The sequence below is a fragment of the Suncus etruscus genome, chromosome 12 (assembly GCF_024139225.1).
Source record: "Suncus etruscus isolate mSunEtr1 chromosome 12, mSunEtr1.pri.cur, whole genome shotgun sequence".
Taxonomy (NCBI): domain Eukaryota; kingdom Metazoa; phylum Chordata; class Mammalia; order Eulipotyphla; family Soricidae; genus Suncus; species Suncus etruscus.
In genome coordinates, this window is record NC_064859.1 from 73,696,230 (window position 1) to 73,718,179 (window position 21,950).

General features: G+C 35.3%; 1 protein-coding gene across 8 annotated transcripts in view; it reads right to left on the bottom strand.

Annotated features, from left to right (window-relative positions):
- The window catches only part of KIDINS220 (kinase D interacting substrate 220), an 89,921-nt gene that overhangs the window by 25,721 nt on the left and 42,250 nt on the right, over positions 1-21,950 (bottom strand). The gene's annotated exons all lie outside the window — the stretch shown is intronic.

Here is a 21,950-nt window from a genome sequence, read left to right on the forward strand (position 1 = left end):
CTGCGATATTTGAAGGCTGGCCGCGGGCCACAAAATGTTGTACGGAGGGCCGCAAATGGCCCGTGGGCCACGAGTTTGAGTCCTCCAAGCCAATAGTGATTTCTGAGTGCATAGCCAGAAGTAGCTTCTGAGAGTCACTGGCTGTGCCCCCCCCCCCCAAGAAACAAAAAAATATTGCATTTGGCCCAAGGCAAAAGTTAGGCAAGAAGGAAAGAAATGGTACATCACACATTAATGACTACGTCTCAATAAAAACAAAATGAGTTATATTACACAGGGGAGCAGACCTCAGTCATGTAACAAGGGAAAAGAATATGTCTTTAAAATAAATGTTTATTATAGGATGCTATATTCTTGCCTTTGCAAAGAAAAGGATAAGGAATAATTTTGAATAAGTTGCATAAATAAGAAAAAATTAGCTCTGGTTATACTTTTTAATTTAACATTTAATTGTATGTTACCTAACATGGTAATAATAGTGTTAACAGTTATGATTTTAATATACAAAATGACTGCAACTATCCTTATGTCACTGTGAGTTTTCCTTTGTTTCTGTTTTTTTTTGGGGGGGCCACACCCAGTGGCACTCAGGGGTTACTCCTGGCTCTGCACTCAGGAATCACTCCAGGCAAGCTCAGGAGACCATATGGGATGCCTGGAATTGAACCAAGGTCTGTCCTGAGTTAGTCACATGCAAGGCAAATGCCCTATCACTATGCTATTTTTCTGGCTTGAGTTTTTGAAAAAAAAAAAAAAATTTGGTGGGAGAGAGATTCTCCCAAATGAGCCTTTCAGGCACCCAGAGTCCATTCCCAAAGATACCTGGCCAACAAGGCCCATGGCTCAGTTCTTGTACCTGAGAGTAAAGTGCTAACCTGAGGTAGTATGTAACAATATAACACAGAAAAATGAAAATCTGAAGGAGTAATTAAAAGAGGAAAAGATAGAAGTGAAGATAAAGCACAGGGGTTAAGGTCTTTGCCTTACATGCAGCTGACCATAAATTAATCCCCAAACATCACTGCCAGCAGTGATTCTGAGTAAGCCTTGAGCATTGCCACACTGCAGGGTGTGGCCCCAAATCAAAAGCAAGATGAAGAAAATAAAGACAAGAAAACTACTAAAAAGATTAATATACTAATAGATTAGTAGGTGAACAATTGGTGGTATGTCCATGTAACTGGAATGTTATTTTGCAATACAAAGGAGTGAACTTATTAACACAAACAACATGGAAAAATCTCATAATTATATCGTATCAAATAATAAAGAGTACATAGTTGTAAATTTTCATGTAGCTATAACTAGAACATGCAAACAAAGTCAAAATAACAAATGTGACAGTCCTCTGCAAACTGAGATGTTTGAAAGAGAGAAGAAAGGAAATAATTCTTAAAAAGTACTTTTGGAGGAGCTGGCAAGGTGGCGCTAGAGGTAAGGTGTCTGTCTTGCAAGTGCTAGCCAAGGAAGGACTGTGGTTCGATCCCCCAGCATCCCATATGGTCCCTCCAAGCCAGGGGCAATTTCTGAGCGCTTAGCCAGGAGTAACCCCTGAGCATCAAACGGGTATGGTCCAAAAAATCAGGTGGTGGGATTGGTGTTAGAATATTGAATGCCAGAAATAATTGTATTATAAACAACTCTGTAAGCCAACTCTGAGCCAATGCTCAGATATCTTTAAAACACTGAACTTCCAGTTAGTCAAGAATATTAATCAGGCCAGGGAGATAGCTCAATGTCTAAAGCACATGCTTTGTATGCTAGAGCTATGGGTTCAGTTCTTAGGTCAGCACAGCTTCCCAACCACCAATGGGTGGGGCATTCTTCCAAAAACAGAATGTTAACTATTAAGTATGCTGGTTACAACTAGAGAGGATCCGTTAAAATTTTCCTGCCCATCAACAAGTAAAATGGATTCTAATTATAATATTAGTTACATTATTTGTTTGAGACCAGCACCTTACAGCTCAGATCCAAAACCAAATATTAAAACCATTTTATAAAATCCAGATAGAGAAATTAGCAAAAAAAAAAAAAAAAAACAAAAAAAACCCCCGAGAATCACAATTTTGTCTTAATGAATTTTAGGAGGTTCTTTTGACTCAAAAGAACTTGTCTGAAAAAAAAAAACCTTCTGAAATAAGATTATTTCTTAATATGTTAAAATGACATTTAAACACTTAGATTCAAATACATTTAAAGTGAATTGGAAGACAGGTGCACAGTATCTATTGCAAAATGGCTAAAATATCAGAGCTTAAACAGTTAAAAAGGTAGTTCATCGGTTCCAGGAGTTTAACATAAAATACTGAGATGCTAGAAAGATTTAGATTAAAAAAAAACACACACACACAGCTGACAAGTCACATGAAACAAATTAACTGAATTTTAATGCCAACTCTGCTAATGCTTGAATGTGAACAGTGTTCTCAATATGATGAACAATACTGCTGTTCACAAGCCAACAGTCTACTGCTGGTTTCCAGATTGAAGTCTCTATTCTAACCTTTTGAGCTCAATACATTAAACTCTTTCACTGAAAGAGATATTTATGTAAATGATAATATTTTGGCGGAGAGCCACCAAAATCATATGTGCCTTTATTTTTCAGATATTTTTCCAAAGGTTAGTATTTAAAGAATTCAAGTAACTTCACTTTTCAATTAAGAGTGAATTTAAATTTCCAGTATTATGAGTCATGTGAATTCAACTTGCCAGCAGTTAAATGGCCCACAGAAAGCATTATAAAACCTCAGGCATCTATGAGCTCCTACTAAGTTTAAATGAAATTTCTATCTGTGCTACCAATCTAGCAGTATTTGTTAATGCCAATATCAAAGTAAGTTAAAAGAACTTTATTATTATACATGATAGTAGCTTATGGAGAGTCCATATTAATTCCTTGGCAGAGATTACATAAGGCATTTATGTGGCTTTCATTCAAAATGAGGTTTTACATGAAAAATTGTATTTTAAATAAAAAACATAAACAGGTTCTAAGAACATAATGTATATGATAGTATTATTTATCAGACTTTATCTAAAAGCAACTTTCTGATAATATGCATTAATTTAGTCACAAAGAGGTTCAGAACTAAGACAAGTTTCTCAAAAATTCTGAACAAGGTAAGAGTTCCCAATTGGTTTTCAATGTCTTGAAACAAATTTAGTTTTTAGTAGACTCTCAAACTTTCTATCAGTAAATACGAATTTATTGAAGGTACTTTTGAGATACTGGGAAGTAGAGGGAGCTCAAGAAAACCCAGCATTTTAGCACAAGGCGCAGAAACAAACACAAAAATAAAAGCATTTTTGAGCTTTTCTCTTCAACTATGGAAAGACTACCAAAAATCGTGACACTGAAGAAGCTCAGGACCTTCCCCTGTCTGCTCTCACCAAGTTAATTAACCCTCTAGTTATCTTCTGTATCTCAGCTCCATTCCCACTTTTAAAGAAGTCCTTCCCAAGAGCTGCAGTCCTTGACCTTGGGCTCTCAAAGCACAACTAATTGGCTGACATCACATGTTGGAATCAGGATTTTATATTCATTGGTGAAATTGTTGAGTCTATCTTCCTTTCTAGACTATACATTTTTCTCTGAAGGTTTTCATTTTATTCACCACTGATTTTGCTCGCCACTGTATTATTACATCCATGTTGAACACAGAAAACGGTCAAATCATTTTTGCCCAATATTTGTAGAATGAATTAAGTACACAAAGAATTCTCTATAATTGTATCATTTATGATACTAAAAAGTTATTGTATTTGATAAAGACTAATATACTGATCCATTTTTAGTTGATTTTCTTTCATGATCTGAGATAAGAATCTAACTTTATTCCTTTGCACGTGGAAATCTTGTCTTATCCCAGGACCATTTGTTGAGACTATTCTTTGCTCAAATGTAAGGTTCTCTGGAGCTGGAATAACTTTGCACTTATTTAGATCTTCTGTAGGGGGAGAAGGAGATTACCAAAGATCAAACCTAGGCCTACACATATTAAGTCTGTACTGTATTATAAATCTATACCCCCAGCTCCTGTATCTTCTTTCATTTCATTTTTTTTCCTGGTCACACCTGGCAGCGCTCAGGGGTTACTCCTGGCTCTGAATTCAGAAACCACTCCCAGCAGGCTCTGGAGACCATATGGGATGCCGGATTCAGCTGTGTGCAAGACCCTACCACTGTGCTATCTCTCCAGCTCTGAGATCTTCTTTAATTTAGTAATGTTATATAGTGGTTTCAGTATCCAAGCCTTTACCCTCACTGATTAAAATTATTTTTGTATATTTTACTCATTTAGAATATATGGTATATAGAATTGTGCTATAATTTTCTTTTAGTTTGTTCACTGTAGATGAACAGAAACACTATTTCATGTGTGTGTAGCTCAATAACCCAAAACTGTTGTATTTGTTTATTAATTCTATTAATTTTACTGTGGATTCTCTGGGAGTTTCTATGTACAGGATCATGCCATTTGGAATTAGAGACAGTTTTTATTTCTGAATAGAATCCTTTAAGTTCTGTCTCTTATTTAATTGTACTTGCAGAACTTTGAGTACAATGATGAAGAGTAATGGTGAAAGTGGATGGTGCTGTAACTTGGACTATTCTCAAAGAGCCATGACATCTAGATTCAAGGGTTCTTAGAGCTCGAAAATGAAATCAGGATGCCAACATAATGACATTTTGATGAGTACTTTTCCCAAGTTTTCAGTTAGCGGTTTGTGTGATACTTCTTATAGGGTGATGGGTCCTATCATAAGGACTTCAGACTTCCTCTAAACCTACTTATCTTCCAAATATCGCCACTTCAGTGGTTGGATTCAACGTAAGACTTAAGGAAGAACACATTAAGCCCATAGCAGCAGATTTTCATGTCTACTTCTTGCCTTATGGAAAAAGCTTACAATCTATCCCAGTTGTGGATGTTAGCTGTGGGTTTTTCATAAACATGGTGTATTATGAGTAAGTTTCCTCCTATTTTTGGTTTTCTGAGTGAGTGTCGTCATCCAAGAAAAGAGTGCTGGATTTTGTCAAATGACATTTCCATGTCCATTAACATTCTCCTGTAATTCTGTTTATTTTTGTAAAGTTGGTGAGCCCTTTCTGGTTTTAGTTATCTATGTCTTCTCTTTTACTATTTCATCAGACTAGTGAAAGGTATGTTGGTCTTTGCAAATAATTTTTGTTTCATTCTTATGACTGATACTCTATTCTCTTATTTATCCCATCTCTAATCCTTATTATATCTTTATGCTAGTATTAAAACTTTCTGAATACCCGCTTCATGTTCTAGTTCCTCAAGGTGTAAATTTGGCCATTATTAAGATGATCTTTTTTTAACCTAGGTATTTTGCAGCTATAAACATCATTATAAGCACTGCCTTTGCAATAGTCTCAAAATTTTTCATAAAAGTATTTGTTAATGGGTCTATAACTTCCATATATATTGGAAAGACTATTAGCCCCATTGGGAGTGAAAAAAATACAGCAATTTTCTTGCTAGAACTAAAGTAATGAGTAATGAAGTATCAAAAACCAAAGTCCCACAAGCAGAAAGCTGTGTTGAATACAGAACAATACTTCAATGGAGCAAAGAATCTATTAGAAGAGAAAACAATGAAGCACCTGGATGTGGTGGTCAGAATGAATTCTCAAGACAACAGCCTACACAGTATCAGGTTTTCTCACTAATACCTGCATTCCAAAGTCTACAAAAGTAATGGCACATTTTATAGGCATTTTATCCAGTAAAACAGGAGAAAATTTAAAAGCACCTGTGATCTGAATAAATGAAACCTTCAGGTTTACTTGTTGATTTTTAATTTTAAGTTTTTTAAATGTTTGACTTATGTTTTTAAGAATTATTTAATTAGGCTTATATGAACCATAACAATACTCACCTAAACCGCTACAAAAATTACTGAAGAACTCAACACTCAACAATGCTATTATTTTACTTCTAAGAAGAGCTTTATTTACATTAAAAGATTTCCGAGAGCATATATTTTCTTTCTTTTTTTTTTAATTTTTTTAAATTTTTAAATTTTTGATTTTTGATTATGAGAACAATGATGCAAAGAGGAGAAGGTAAAGTTACAGTGGAAGGACAATTGCCCATAAACAGAGTTCTCAAAAGAAATCCCCTTGCTGACGCCTAAATATTGAACTTACAGTCAAAGAACATTAAGAAAAATAAGGCAGAACCCATGTACAATTACTTTGTCCACAAGTCCCCCGATTGTAGTACATTATAACATTTCTTAGCAGTATACAAAGCAACCTAAAACCATGAGATTTATGTGACTCCTTAAACATTGAAGGCATAGTATTTTTTTTAAATAATTTTTTTATTTTGAATTATGAGAACAAAAGATGCAAAGAAGGAGGATAAGGTAAAGTTACAGTGGAAGGACAATCACCCATAACATAATTCTCAGAAGAAGTCCCCTTGCTGATATCTTAACTTTGAACTTTCACCAAAGAAAGTCAAGATAAATAAAACAGAATCCATGTGCAATTACTTTGTCCCTCAAGTTCCCAGATTGTAGCACATTATAATATTTCTTAACAGCACACAAGGCAATCTAAAGCCATTAAACTTATGTAACTCCTTAAACATTAGAGGCATAGTATTTTTTACATTTCCATGTACATGCATATTAGCTTAAGTTAACCTCAAATTTTAAGTGGGTGCGTTTTAAGGATTAGAGTCAAAGGAGCACAGTAAAAACGATGTTAGAGTGGCAATTGTTGTTTGCATAGGCCCACCAAAATATGAGAGGCATGGAAAGGAATAACCTTGGCCTAAATACAAAGAGATCCTACCCCTGAAGTTTCCTGGCATAAGACCAGCTCTAGGCCTCAGGCAAGTTATCGTTTGATCCAAGACATATTCCATAGCACCAACACACTTATCACACAGTCTCTGTTGTTGGTCTCATGTTTCTGTATTAAAGATTCTGGAATCTGCATGTCCTACATTGAAGTCATGATGTGGAGTGCCTTCTCGTTTCACCTCACCATGAAAGGGCAATGCAGGAAGCCCTGTCCTGTAAGCAGGTTGTTGTTGTTAAGTCTTCTCAGTGTTAAGGGAAGTCTCTTTTGAGCAGGACGATGTCTGAGCAGTGGTAGGGTCTTCCGTGGTAGAGGATTGCTTCCAGGTGATGTTATAGACAAACCTCACCAATAAGGGGCAATACAGCAAGCCCTGTCCAGTAAGCAGGTCATTGTTCTTGTTGTCTTCTCAGTGTTAAGGGGTGTCTCTTTTGAGTAGATCGATGTCAGAGCAGCTGTAGGGTCGTCCCTGGTACAGGAATGCCTCCGGGTGATGTTATATACAACCTTGGATGTTTTATAAATGTCTTCTGTAGATCAAGGGGTAAATGGAGAATGCCCATTCTTCTGAGGCCTGTGCCAGGTCTTTATGTCAATGTTCAGGGTGTAAGGTCTCATTGCACTACAAGATTTGTGTGTTCCTATTTCTATTAGATAAGAACTTATTGGTATGTATAGTATTTTCCCATGTTAGTGTGCCTACGCAAACAAGATATAAAGCCACGTGGTGCTATCAGATATATGGGGGCGTAAGAACATTTTCAACAGGACCCATGACTTGGTTCAAACATAAGTATTAAACTGAGGGATTCTTACACACCAAATTCCATATTGAGCAGTTCACAAAGAGAAGATAAAAAAAAATGGGGGGGGATCATCACTGTATAAGAAAGTATTTAGCAAAAGTTATAGCCGTCAAAGAAAACACCCATAAAATGTTGAAAAGATATGTGTCCTTTTTATGCCTTTTAAAATATTTGGGTGGGTGTTAACTCTAGGGCACCACTTTGGTCTGTGACTTAGGACTCACAGTACTTAAGTTAGAAAGGGTAAAAAAGGAGTAATGATGATAGGAGTTAAAGAAGTTAAAGAGAAATATGAACTTATGAAGGGGTATGCAAAAGGCCAGAGTACAAAATGGACATTCTGCATACATAAAAACATAATTCAATGATAGTGAGTACTATTAATGTTTCTTGTGAGAGTACTATTATTGTTTCTTGTGAGAGTACTATTGATGTTTCTTGTGAAAGTACTATTAATATTTCTTGTGCACGCGGGGGCGATAGCCCCCGCACGATTTTGAAAAAGTAGACTGGACAGAGATTACCAGTGCCAGCTAAACCTCCTCCTGCTAGACTCCTGGCTCTCAGGAAGGAGAGATCTTTCAAGAAGCTGGGAGACCAGAAGTTCAGAGCCCCACCCAGACCCTCCCTAAGGAGCTGCATGGATAGTGGGCGAAGGCCTAGGGTACCTTCAAGCTCCACCAAGGGACCCAACTCACCGGCTTGCCCAGGCGTGTGGCCCGGGGAAGCCCTGGAGATCTAGAGCAAGGCGGTAGAGGGGTGCTGGGGTTACCCAAGTCCCGCACCCCCACTAGGCCTGGTCAAGCAGGCCTCCAGCATGGCGGGGGCCTGCCAAACCTCCTCCTGCTAGACTCCCGGCTCCCAGGAAGGAGAGATCCTTCAAGAAGCTGGGGGACCAGAAGTTCAGAGCCCCACCCAGACCCTCCCTAAGGAGCTGCATGGATAGTGGGCGAAAGCCTAGGGTACCTTCAAGCTCCACCAAGGGACCCAACTCACCGGCTTGCCCAGGCATGTGGCCCGGGGAAGCCCTGGAGATCTAGAGCAAGGCGGTAGAGGGGTGCTGGGGTTACCCAAGTCCCGCACCCCCACTAGGCCTGGTCCAGCAGGCCTCCGGCATGGCGGGGGCCTGCCAAACCTCCTCCTGCTAGACTCCCGGCCGAGAGCATATATTTTCAAGATGATCTATTTGACCAAAAATTAGGTAGAAACATGTAATCTGAAGGATAAGAAATATCCACTACACAAATTCAGAAGACTATCTCTAGCCAGACAACGCACATATCTTTAGTAGGTGTCATTTAGGCAACACAGGTTGTGACCTTTGTGACAGAGATATCACTGCATCACCTTCTCCTGTGACATATTTCTCCCCTTTTCCAAGTTGTGTTCTGGGTTATAAAGTCAGCTCTGCTGGTAATATATTTGGCATATGTTTAAGCTGCCCTGTTTCCTTTTTGGACATAAATAAAAAAAATACAGTCAGAAACTAGAAATAAAACTAGGACTAGAAATAACAGGGAAAAAAATGCTGTGACCAGAAAAATCTTTTTTTTTTTTGTTTTTTTTGTTTTTTGTTTTTTGGGTCACACCCAGCAGTGCTCAGGGGTTACTCCTGGCTCTATGTTCAGAAATTGCTCCTGGCAGGCACAGGGGACCATATGGAATACTGGGATTCGAACCACCGTCCTCCTGCATGCAAGGCATGCCTTACCTCCATGCTATCTCTCTGGCCCCAGGAAAAAATCTAATTTTTATTTTCAAAAAGGCACTGGATTATCTCAAAACAAAAAGGAAATAAGACTTGAGGCAGGAAAGATTGTACAAAGGTTGAGGCACTTGCCTTGTACTCAGCTGATCCAAATTCAGTTCCCAGCAACCTGTATGATCCAGCAGGAGAGATCATCAAGCACAAAGTAAGGAGTAAGCCCTAAGCACAGCCAATTGTGCAGCACCACCCACCCAAAAGAAATGAGGCTTAATGAATCTCTAGTAATGATTCAACTTGCTAAGTAGATTCAACTGACTAAGAAACTTCAACAAAACCTAAGGAAATGTCTCCTTTTGAAGCTATTAGAGAACTTAAACAATTATATGATATATTTTTCCATGAAGTGCAGCTTTGATAAAGGCAGTGATTTCTAGAGATATAATGTTGGCATATGCTGTAACCTATCTATTTTCTGAAATAGTTACTGTAGTAACAGACTTTAAATACTAACTGGATTATCTCAAGATAACAGTGAATAAGGCTATATTATTTCATGATCAAAATAAGAGGTAATGAAATTTCTTATCAAACAATAAAATATTTAAAGAGAGATAGATCACTTGTAAATTGGGTGGCAAGTCACTTAACCTTTCTAGAGAGACTCTTATTGCCTACATTCAAATTGCTTACTTACTTATGTCAAAGAGACTGTGTATGAGTTTATAAATGCTTCTTTCTCCATAATCTGAGGAGATATTTTTCTCCCAGAACAATGAAGGAAAAATCTAGCCTATACATTATGTCCCTTTTATATCCTTAATTATTTGGTTTTCTAGTATAAACATGAGATATAACTTCACTTGACTTTAAAGTTGCCACTTTGGAAAAAACAGGTTGACAGGAAATAATAGAATGACGGAGAGTGGTAGAATTGAAAGCTCATAGAAGTATCTCTCTACTTTATTCATATGAGTTGTGCCAAAAGTAGGTATCACTTCTTATCCATAAAAACAAAACAGAAAGTTTTATTTTAAAGGCATAAGAAACAAAAAGGGAAATTTAAAAAAACAATGCAGTATGTGTTGAATATATGCTGCCTTTCATTCTGTAACCCAGGTGTTTCACCCATTCATCAATGTATCTATCTTAACATTCCATAAAAAATTATTTCAAAATTTTAACACAAAGAGAAGTGGCTCAAAGAGGTTAAGAAACTGTCTGGGTATTACTCTGGATGTAAGCAGAAGAGCAAGAACCTGTGTCTGATTCAAAAGCCTCTTGGGGCCAGAGAAATAGCATGGAGGTAATAAGGCGTTTGCCTTGCATGCAGAAGATCAGTGGTTCAAATCCCGATCCCCTGAGCCTGCCAGGAGTGATTTCTGAGCGTAGAGCCAGGAGGAGTCCCTGAGCGCATTAGGGTGTGACCCAAAAACCAAAAACAAAAAAAAAAAAAAACAAAAAAAAAAACCAAAAAAAAAACAAAACAAAAACCCAAAAGCCTCTGCCCAGCTCCCAGTCTGGTTCAAAATGGGTGACAATTCTTAAGTCAATAAATTATGTATTCGGGGCCGGGCGGTGGCGCTAGAGGTAAGGTGCCTTCCTTGCCTGCACTAGCCTTGGATGGACCGCGGTTCGATCCCCCGGTTTCCCATATGGTCCCCCAAGCCAGGAGCAACTTCTGAGCGCATAGCCAGGAGTAACCCCTGAGCGTCACTGGGTGTGGCCCAAAAACCAAAAAAAAATAAAAAATAAAAAATAAATTATGTATTCAATTCCTTAAAAATAAGACATAAGACAGAAACCTGTATAAAATGTACTGAGAATGACCAACATTTAAGCCAGTATTTCTTGGTCATCCGGCAACCTCAGTTTTCATTTTCTTTTCTTTCTTCCTTTTTCATTTTTTTGGTTGCAAATATTGAAACAAATATTCTCCTACCTCTTCATATGCCCATTTATATGCCAGCATTTTTCTGTTCACAAAGTTTTGCAAGCATGTACACTATTCCACTCTATCTGCCTGAGCAAAAAGTTTAATAATCTTTTAGAAAAATCACAACCATCATTCATGACGTAACCCAGTAAAAGGACTGAGACAGAAAAGTAGGATTTGAACTTATAAAAATGTGAGCAATTCTAAGATATTGACAACTGAATTTATGAAGCAAAATTCCCCATTATTTTATCAATTTTCTGGTATGGATTAATTGAAAACATCTTAATATTACAAAATAAAGTTAAAAATTCAGCAATGTGGGCCCAGAGAGATAGCACAGCGGTGTTTGCCTTGCAAGCAGTCGATCCAAGACCTAAGGTGGTTGGTTCGAATCCCGGTGTCCCATATGGTCCCCCGTGCCTGCCAGGAGCTATTTCTGAGCAGACAGCCAGGAGTAACCCCTGATCACTGCCGGGTGTGGCCCAAAAACCAAAAAAAAAAAAAAAAAAAAAAAAACAATGTTTGCATCTTCTGAAATTAAATTAACAAAGTTAAATGCAAACACAAAAGATTTCTTTGGTGGGGAGCCTGGGGCACATCTGACATTCCTCAGAGATTAATCTTGGCTCTGATCTCAGAAATCACTCCTAGCAGGACTCAGGGAATCAGGTGTGGTGCTGGCAATTGATCTTGGGTTGGCTGCATGTTAGGCAAGAGCTCTACTCACTGTACTATCTTTCCAGCCCCTCAACCCCAAGATATTTTAACCAATGTAGGGACATTGTAATTTCAAAGTTCATTCTTCTAATGAAATTTATTACAAAATGTTAAAATTTGAATGGGAGAGGGAAACTGGTCACACCTGGAAGTACTCAGAATTACCCTGGCTTGGAGCTCAGGGATAATTTTTGATGGTGCATGGAGGAACATATGGTATATGGTGCTAAGAATGGAACTGGGATAAGCTGCATACAAGGTGAGTGCTTTGTGCCCTCTGCTATCTCTGACACAAGAAATGTTAAAATCTAAATAAATTAATATTCATTCTATTTTACTTATTAGAATTCTACATAAAATTTAATTTACAGAAAAGCTTCCACAGGGGTAAGAACTTAAAAAACAATGTGACTGTAATCATACAACTACAATTATATTTGTAATCACGGTGTTAAATAAAAATGATTTATAAAAAAAAAAAAGAGTACAGGCGGGGCGGAGTGGGGTGGAAGGAGACTTGGGACATTGGTGGTGGGAATGTTGCATTGGTGATGGGGGGTTGTCCTCTTATATGACTGAACCCCAACCACAATCATGTTTGTAACCGAGGTGTTTAAATAAAAAATATTATTTAAAAAAAAGTGTGCTACAGCATGCTTATACCTGTTAGTACCATGCAAGAAAGCAATTAATAGCAATTCAGATGACCAGACATAATTTTTATAATTTCAAGTGATAATGAGAAATTTTACAATAAAGAGACTAAATAATTAATATATTAATATGCTATATTAATTAATCATAACATAATTTGCACTTACTTAATATGAGAGTTGTGTCTATTATATAAAAATGTAAAATCTATTTTTATCTGTGTCTAACAAGATATTTTAAAATATTGTGATGAAAGTAAGTTTCAATTTTCAAAGTTATTTAAGAAATATTAATTATACAGAGAGGTGCTAGCAAACACTAAGAAATGCTTATGTTATTGCACTTTTAAGAAACTTTAAAAAGTATTACACTGTATCTTAAATATTAGGAACAAATGTTTTACAGTAAACTAAAAAGGCAGAGAATGGAGGCTGTGAACACAAAGGTATTCATGTTTACATCTCAGATTAATGCAGAACTTTTAATATTTAAGTTATCTTAAAGATGTAATGCTTATTATTGAGCAGAGAATCCAATATCTATGTTCAGGTTTTAATACTTTAAATATTAACGTAAGTTTTTAATAAATCACTTCAAAATAAAACATCTCATCCATCTTTTTCCAGGAAGGGCCAGAGAGATAGTACAATGGATAAGGTACTTGTTTGGCAAATAGCTGAACCAGGTTTGCTCCCAGGCTTCATATATGGTCCCCTGAGCACTGCCAGGAGTAGTATCTGAGCACAAAGCCAGAAGAAAGCCCTGAATTAGGTAAGGACTCCAAACAAACAAAAACTTCACATGATTTTTCAGGGTTTACAAATGTTCGAGGAAACCATTTTGAAGAAATGAATGAAAATCAAGTTGTAGAGTTTAAAATATACAGTAAACTCAACGTTTTTCTTGTTGTTGTTTTTTTTTTTTTCTGCTATGAAAGGGTGAACGTAAAATGCAATATACATCTTATTTCTCTACTCAACATGCTAGTGATCTAAGGAAATACTCCCATCTTGTGGGCTTGTTGAATATTGCTAACAAAAGCAGAATGGTTCACTTTATCTTATCTAATGCTAGCATCTTTTTGGTTGATTACTACTTTTTAGTCTCAATTTTTAAAGTTTTATACTTTTACTTGAAAATTTAAAATCATAAAATCTGTCATAAGAAAAAAGTGATCACAAAAAACATTTAATGTTTTTGCAAATTTGAATCCTTCACTAATCATATATATTTTAAATGTAAATGATACTCTTACTATATTATACACTATAAGATTAACATATTATAAGTATATGATTATAAATGTTGTAAGTATAATATAATACTACCATACAAGGTTAATTCGAACATACAAGGTATTTATATCTTATATGGTAGTAATACATTTTATTATTATTTTTATTTATTTATTTATTTTTTATTTTGGGGCCACACCCGGCATTGCTCAGGGGTTACTCCTGGCTGTCTGCTCAGAAACAGCTCCTGGCAGGCACGGGGGACCATATGGGACACCGGGATTCGAACCAACCACCTTTGGTCCTGGATCGGCTGCTTGCAAGGCAAACGGCGCTGTGCTATCTCTCCGGGCCCAATACATTTTATTTTACACAGTAAGATATATACATTATTTTTTTTTGGTTTTGGGGCCACACCCAGTGACACTCAGGGGTTACTCCTGGTTCTGCACTCAGAAATCGATCCTTGCTTGGGGAACCCGATGGGACACCGGGGGATCAAACTGCGGTCTGTCTTAGGCTAGTGCAGACAAGGCAGATTGCCTTACCGCTTACACCACTGCTCTGGTTCCTAAGATATATACTTTAGAGAAAATGATTTTGCTACTTCTGGTTTTAAAAAAGACTTACCTATATAATTTTGTCCATTTTCGCATGCTAAGTTAAAATACACAACTATAAACATTTGGAACTCTTTGTTCTGCAATAAATAATTTCAAAAAATGCTTTCAGTTTAAATGATAAATTTTTGTTTGGTTTCTATTATGAAAAAAACTTTGAAAAACCTATCTAATAACAGTTACTAGAAACAACTAACGCTGAATAAAAGATTCGAGGTTTTATATTAGATAAGAATTTTGTTTGTTTTGAGGTCATATCCAGCATCACTGAGGTGTTGCCTCTGGCTCCGCAGTCAGAAATCATACCTTGCCTCAGAGGACCAAATGGGATATTGGGGATCAAACTCAGGTCAGCTGTATGCAAGGCAACACCTTACCTGCCTGTGCTATTGCTCTGGCTTCAGAAAACTTCATTTTTAATAGAAAAGATCCTACAAATCCCCTAGGAAATTTTCTCAATGCCCTAACATTCCCAATGATAAATAATACTTTTACACATTCATTTAAAAATATATTTGGCAATAAAAGTAAAAACTAGTTCAGTTCCATTATTCTCAGTAGCTCAGATCCACTGATGAGTTCTGTAGTTAAAGACAGCTCCTGGCTTCTGAAATTTAGGCCAGTAGCACCTGAAACAGTGAGAGCTTCATAATCTCAGATTAACTCTCACTCTTCATCTCCTAAAAATATTAAATAAAATAATCTAGGGACAGTACTTATGCCAATGTGTGGCACATATTGAGCAGTTCAATTAATGCTAGCAAAGTGTTTTTTATAGCATGTGGCTAACAAACACACAATAAACTATGTATATCTGCTTAATGAATGAACACAATGGAAATATTTTGTGCAAAAAATAAAAGTGGAGTCATCTAAGACACACAGGCTTTTAAAACTAACAATGACCATAGTCTGTGATTAGCAACTGCCATTATGAAGAAATAGCACCAATGCTGAAGATTCACAAAGAGTTAGAAAATGGCTGAACTCAAAATTGCAGGGAAATGCCTACAAAAATACTGAATATTATTATTACTTAATAAGTGCCAGAAACCACTAGGTGTTGGCTAAAATATATATGCACTGCTATCTCTATGTACTGTCTGATCTGGGAATAAATCCATCATCTTACCTATATTTAGAAATCAAAACAAGGGTCTTGTGACCACTACTTACTCTTTTTCAGGATAAAATGTGGTTCCCATTTACTACTTCTCTCCAATCTAAGCCTTCTCCAACCCAGATGTTTTAACCTCACTTTTCTTTTTTCCAGAAATATGCACACCTACTTTATGCTAAGAATGTCTACAAATAGGGAAATCACAACAGATTATAAAAGTAATAATCCATGGAGTTTAAAATCTTAGTTGAAAGGGGCAACAGGACACTTTCCTTTTACACAGCCAACCCATATGGTTCCAATCCCAAGAGTGATCAATCCCTGAGCTCAGAGCCAAGAGCTCAGAGCCCTAAGTGTCACTGTATATGATTCAATATGAAACAAAAAATCTAGTTGAAGAAACAATTTCAAAGAAAGAGAAATGCAAATATTTCACAAAATGATAAATCAGTAGTTGGTAAATATACTAATTTTTAAATATTTTTTAAAATATTTTTAATTTTAAAAATACCTAAAAAATCTTGGAAAATGTTTATAAAAGGCTTCCTGAGGTTTAAGTTCAGGTTAAAAAGGGCACTAAGCATTTAAGAGCAGGTTAGTAAAATGAGGTGGGAGAGGAAAGAATGGCCAGAAAAAAGTTCCAATGTTGCTCCAAAAGCTGTTCAAGATCTCCCTTGACCTCATCACCAGAGCCCTCTGACTGGATTCCTGGGGACATACCAGTTTGTTGGTGTTCCTTCAACACACAAACCACTGTTTGGCCTTAGATCCTCTGTCCAAACAGCTGCCTGTAGCTAGAAATCCTCTCCCTGAATATTCAAATTTTTGTTCCACATTCACCTTCCCCAAGAAGAGCTACCATGAAACTCTTCATTAATATGGAATCCCTCTTTTTCCTAACCCAGTCTCATTCAATTTTACTTTCCTGCCATCTTTTGACATGCTGAATAGTTCCATATGCCAGATGGTTTATTCCTGTTATTCCCTGAAAGAGTAAGCTCTTTTGGGCAAGAATCTACCTGGGGTATATCTATACTTTTATGATACTGTCTGATCAATAAAAAGTGGATAAAAGTTATTTTCTGATGAAATAAATAAACTTTAAGCTTTCTTAATTTTTCACATGTCTTGAGGTAGCAATGACAAAGCAAGGAATCATGACTGTTCATAATAAACAAATTTTTAAAACACAAATATATTTTGTTCAACTATTTTCATTTTTTTTTCAAATAAAAATAGTATGTATAATTTTTCAGGTCCATTAAAGAAATTTAAAAATTCACCCTTACCTTTATCTCTAGGTATATTTTTATAAAATTTATATTCTTCCAATTAGTTTTCACAGAAATAATGATAGAAATGAATGGTATATAACCAGAAATGCACATACAGTTTCCAACATTACATTTGATTACAGGCATCTTTGATTATTCTTCAGAGGCTTAAACTTTAAATTAAATTCAGTATGTATACTAATGTTTAACCAGATAACAAAATTTTTATCTCAGTTGTTCCTTTTTTGTTCCATCATAGACATGTTATATCTCTTCTCTTTATCATGATGATGGTTAATGAGTGAGAGAAGTAGAATGCCTGTTTCGAATATAGTTGAGGGTGTGGGGGAGAAAGTTAGGGGGCATTGGTGGTGGGAATGTTGCCCTGTCTGGTAAAGGGTGTGTGTTCTTTTTATGCTCTTGCAATGATTTATATCAGGCAATTAATTTTTTCACATAAAAGCCCAGGATTTATTAAGTTATTGATAGTTACATTTTAGGCATATAATACTTTAACATCAATCCCACACCAGTGTTAAGTCCCATTAACACAGTTACATTCAATCATATTTCTAGGTATATCATGTTTGGGGGGGGGACAATTTTAAATGGAGTGGTCTTTTTTTGTTTGTTTGTTTGTTTTTCAGGCCACACCCATTTGATGCTTAGGGGTTACTCCTGGCTAAGCGCTCAGAAATTGCCCCTGGCTTGGGGGGACCATATGGGATGCCGGGGGGATTGAACCTCGGTCCTTCCTTGGCTAGCGCTTGCAAGGCAGACACCTTACTTCTAGCGCCACCTCACCAGCCCCAATGTAGTGGTCTTTTTAATGAAAAGAAAAGATACTGATGAAATACTGGAGTCCTAAATAATATTGTATATATAAATTATTAGCAATTAAGAAGAGGAACAGTAGTAAAACACTAATTGTAGAAAAATATTAATTTAATGAATGCTGAAGTATAACACCCACATCCACAGAGAAGTCAGATAATTTCAAAAAGACAGAATCCCATTCCAATTTTAAACTATTCTAAAACAACAAAATGACACGCATAAAATAGTTTAAAAGAAACATTTGTAGTATCTTAAAACTTGAAAAGAAAAATCATCAGTACTAAGAACATATTTTATATAACAAAAGAGATGAGAAACAATGTCATAAAACTAAAGTATCTCATATCCAATAGTTTATAAGATTTGTAACCTAAGTTCACAGGCAAAATAAGCAAACCTGTGCATAACCTATGCCACATGATGAAAAGAGGGACTACAATCATCCAGAACAACACACACACACACACACAAACACACAGACACATAAATACACACAGACACACACACAAATACAAAGAAGAAGAAGGAAGGGGTGAGTGAGAGCTGAAAACACATTAGAAACAACAAAATTAAGCTTATGAACCTTTGGCTGAGTGTCAGGAAGAATTATTATAAGTTATAATAAAAATATGTCTTAAGAATAGAAATACTATTACTTGAATAATTCAAAGTTATTGAATATGGGGCAAATGTTATAAACAGAGTCTACTTAACAAATAGCTATTTTAATAAAATGAGAAATGGTGACCATGCTGAGGTTTTCTTAAAATTTACTCTGTTGTTTTAAAAATAGAATATTAAAGTAGAAAATAAAAACAAATTATGGCATTCATATTAATAAAACTAGTGCAATTGTATCATCTTTAGTTAAAAGTTGATTGAACATTGTCAAAAAGAACTCTTAAAATATTATCTTCATGAAATTATTTGGTATTTAAAAAACCTGCAATTGTAAATTGTAGTATATATATGTATTGCAGTATATATATATGAAATGAAATATACTCAGCTCTAAAAAAAAGATAAAATCTTTTTTTAAGCAGTTTATTGATTGATTGATTGATTTTTGGGTCACACCTAGCAATGCTCAGGGGTTACTCCTGGCTCTGTGCTCAGAAATCACTCCTAGCAAGCTCGGGAGACCATATGGGATGCCAGGAAACAAACTGGTCCATCCCAGGTTGGTTACATGCAAGACAAATGCCTTACCACTGTGCTATCTCTCGGGCCCAAAAAGATGAAATCTTGTTTTCTGTTACTATCTGGATGAAATGAAAGATGTCAAGCACAGCAAAGTCAGTCAGAAGGAGAAAGACAAAAATAAGGTAATCTTACTTATAAACAAATAGCAAGGGACTAGATCTCTGTCCAATAAAGCAAACTCAGCCTCTGGCAACGCCATTAAGGTGACATGAGGGAGCAGGAAGTAAAAAGGAAGGGTCTTATGTATTAGGATGGGGAATTCTGGTATTTTAATGGTAAATGTAGTGTGGTGACCATATCGTACCCCCAAAACATATATTGACATACTTGTAAACTAACGTTACCTTGGTAAATTACTGAAGAAATTTCGCAGTTAGTGAGGGAGAAAAAATATGCTGAGTTAAATCTAATTAAAATAAAACCCATCATTTAAAATGCTTACTGAAAAATACCAGAAATGTTTCATATTGAAATATTTCAATGGTTGTCTAAAATGCTATATAAAAAGCAGACAAAAAAAATCTTTATCTACAGTTTTTATTTTATTCCCTTTCTTCTTACTAAATGTACGTTAACCAAAAACCCTCAAATGATCTAGACAAAAGCTTTTAGCTCAACACATAATTGCAAGAAAATTACAATAATTGTACCAATTAAAATAATCTTGAATGAACAGTATGTCATCTTAATGTTCCAATGGTTTATAGAGGGATCTACTTAATTAGCTGAAATTGCTTTCCAGTGTTAGTATCAAATGTCATTTGTTAAAAGTTGAACAATTTAGAAAATAATTTAACAAAGCAATTTCACCAAACACCAAGAACCAACATTTTCTTTTTCAGCCGAATAAAGCAAGCAGATGTGTCATCAAATCTCTATAAAAATAAATGAGGCTTTTTATGGATTAAAAAAATAAAATTTACTACCAGTGTTAAAAATACTATTTTCTGAATGTTTTCCTCAAATCAGATTTCTTTAATACAATGATTGAATATCAATTATATACTGCTGCTTTTTGTGTGCTATAAATAATTTTTATTATTTAAATGATTAGCAACATCAAAAACTCAATCACAATGAACTAGAAACATTAGTTTAATTATTTAAATTATTTTAACCTATTCTAATATGATTTACAACATGTTGATCAAACATCTTATGTAAAATCATCTTAATAATTTTTTATGAGGGCAAATCCTTAATAAAATTTCAGAGCACTTCAGCATTGTCTTTTCCCCTTTATTTGATTAGCTATAAAACATCTGCTTACATTATAAAAAGTTATAAAGTAACCCCAAACCACCTTGAATTTAAGCCATTCATAGAAAGTAGGCCACCATGTGTTGAAATCTAAATGCTAGAATAGTTTAATAGCAAAATAAAGTTTCAATCACCTTATTATACCTCTACTCCATAATACCTTGCACTCACTATAACTAGAATTTTTGGTCTATCTACAAAAATTCACTCCTATTATTTTGTCTGTAAGATACACCTTAATTAAAAATGTCAATTTTTGAAAATTTCCTCAAACATTAGGAAGTCCTATATCTGAGGTTCATTCGAATGCTGAAAGTAAAAAAAATTTTAAAGGTCAAATAATTTTATATCAGAAAAATGTCTTAGCCTGAAATGTGTTCTATCATCCAGAAAACAATGTTTTAGTCTGACACTGATAACGCTTGTTAATTGGCTGTCTCAGACATCACATATCTGCTTTCAACTAGTTTCAAATATATATGCTTGACCTTCAATAAGAATATGTAAGTTCTTTAATACTGGAGTATTAGGACAAAAGATATGTTGTATGTAATTTACTTAAATGGCTTATCTGAATATAGTCTATTATACCAAGAGAGAGAACAGCAGGCAATTTGAATGCAAATGAAAAAAGTAAAGTAAAACCTTAATAACAGATGAATCTGAATAAGGAGCATGTGAATATTCTTTGCACTATTCTTATTCTAATAACTTTTTGTAAGTTTGAAATTATTTTCTAATAGGAAAAAAGTTAATTAAATAAGGTATAAGTTCCTCAAAAACAAAATGATTTGTCTCTTATTTTTGCAAAATCAAGTGAAGTCATTAAGTCTCTGATCCCTACTCATCTTGGTTAAGAACAGTCAGGATTTCAGCAGTATGTTATATTCAAATTATATCTAAAATCAGATCCAATTTCTTCTCGTGTTTTTTTTCCAGCAATTTACTTTTCTGCCACTATATCTACAATAATCAATTAAAAACTCTAAAACTATTTACTTCTAAAGTTCAGTCCAATGACAATAAAAGACAGATTTTATATAAATTTATTTTTCATTTTCTATTTAATTAAACACAAATACAATTAATTTTTATAAAGAAATGAGGGTATTCAAAGAAAAAAAGCACGTGATTTTACCTAAATAACTCAGACCCAACAGAACTGTGACAATAAAAGGAGTTAAATGCAAAGCACTGAGAATAGTGATAGTCACATAAATAGTTCACAGAACCACAAAACAGTGGATTGAAACAGTTCTGCTACCTGTAAGCTGAGCAACTTTGGAGAGTTACTTACTGAAGCATAATTTTTCGCATTACTAACATGGAATTATTCTAAATACCTCTCTGAGATTTTAAGATTAAAGAGTAGAAAGGCACCTAACAGAGAAATTGGCATACGGGGGAAAAAGTGGAGATATTCAGTATCAAGAGGAAAAAAATGCTAATTACTAAGCGAACTTTTCTCCTTAATTTTTTTCTGGATGCAAGGATTATATCAGGGTCTCCCACATGCTGGGGCATGCACCCTACTACTGTGTTAAATCCAATGGCCTAAACTTGCATCATTAAGTAAGTATACCTAAGAAAACCAGTTACAAAATTTTCAAGTTCTTGAAAACAAGCATTCTATTTTAGAGAAACAATACTAAATCAGTCTCTTACAATTCAGTTCATGTAAACTGCTAATAAGCTTAAGCTAAGTTAGCCTAAATTAAACAGAAAACCTCTTT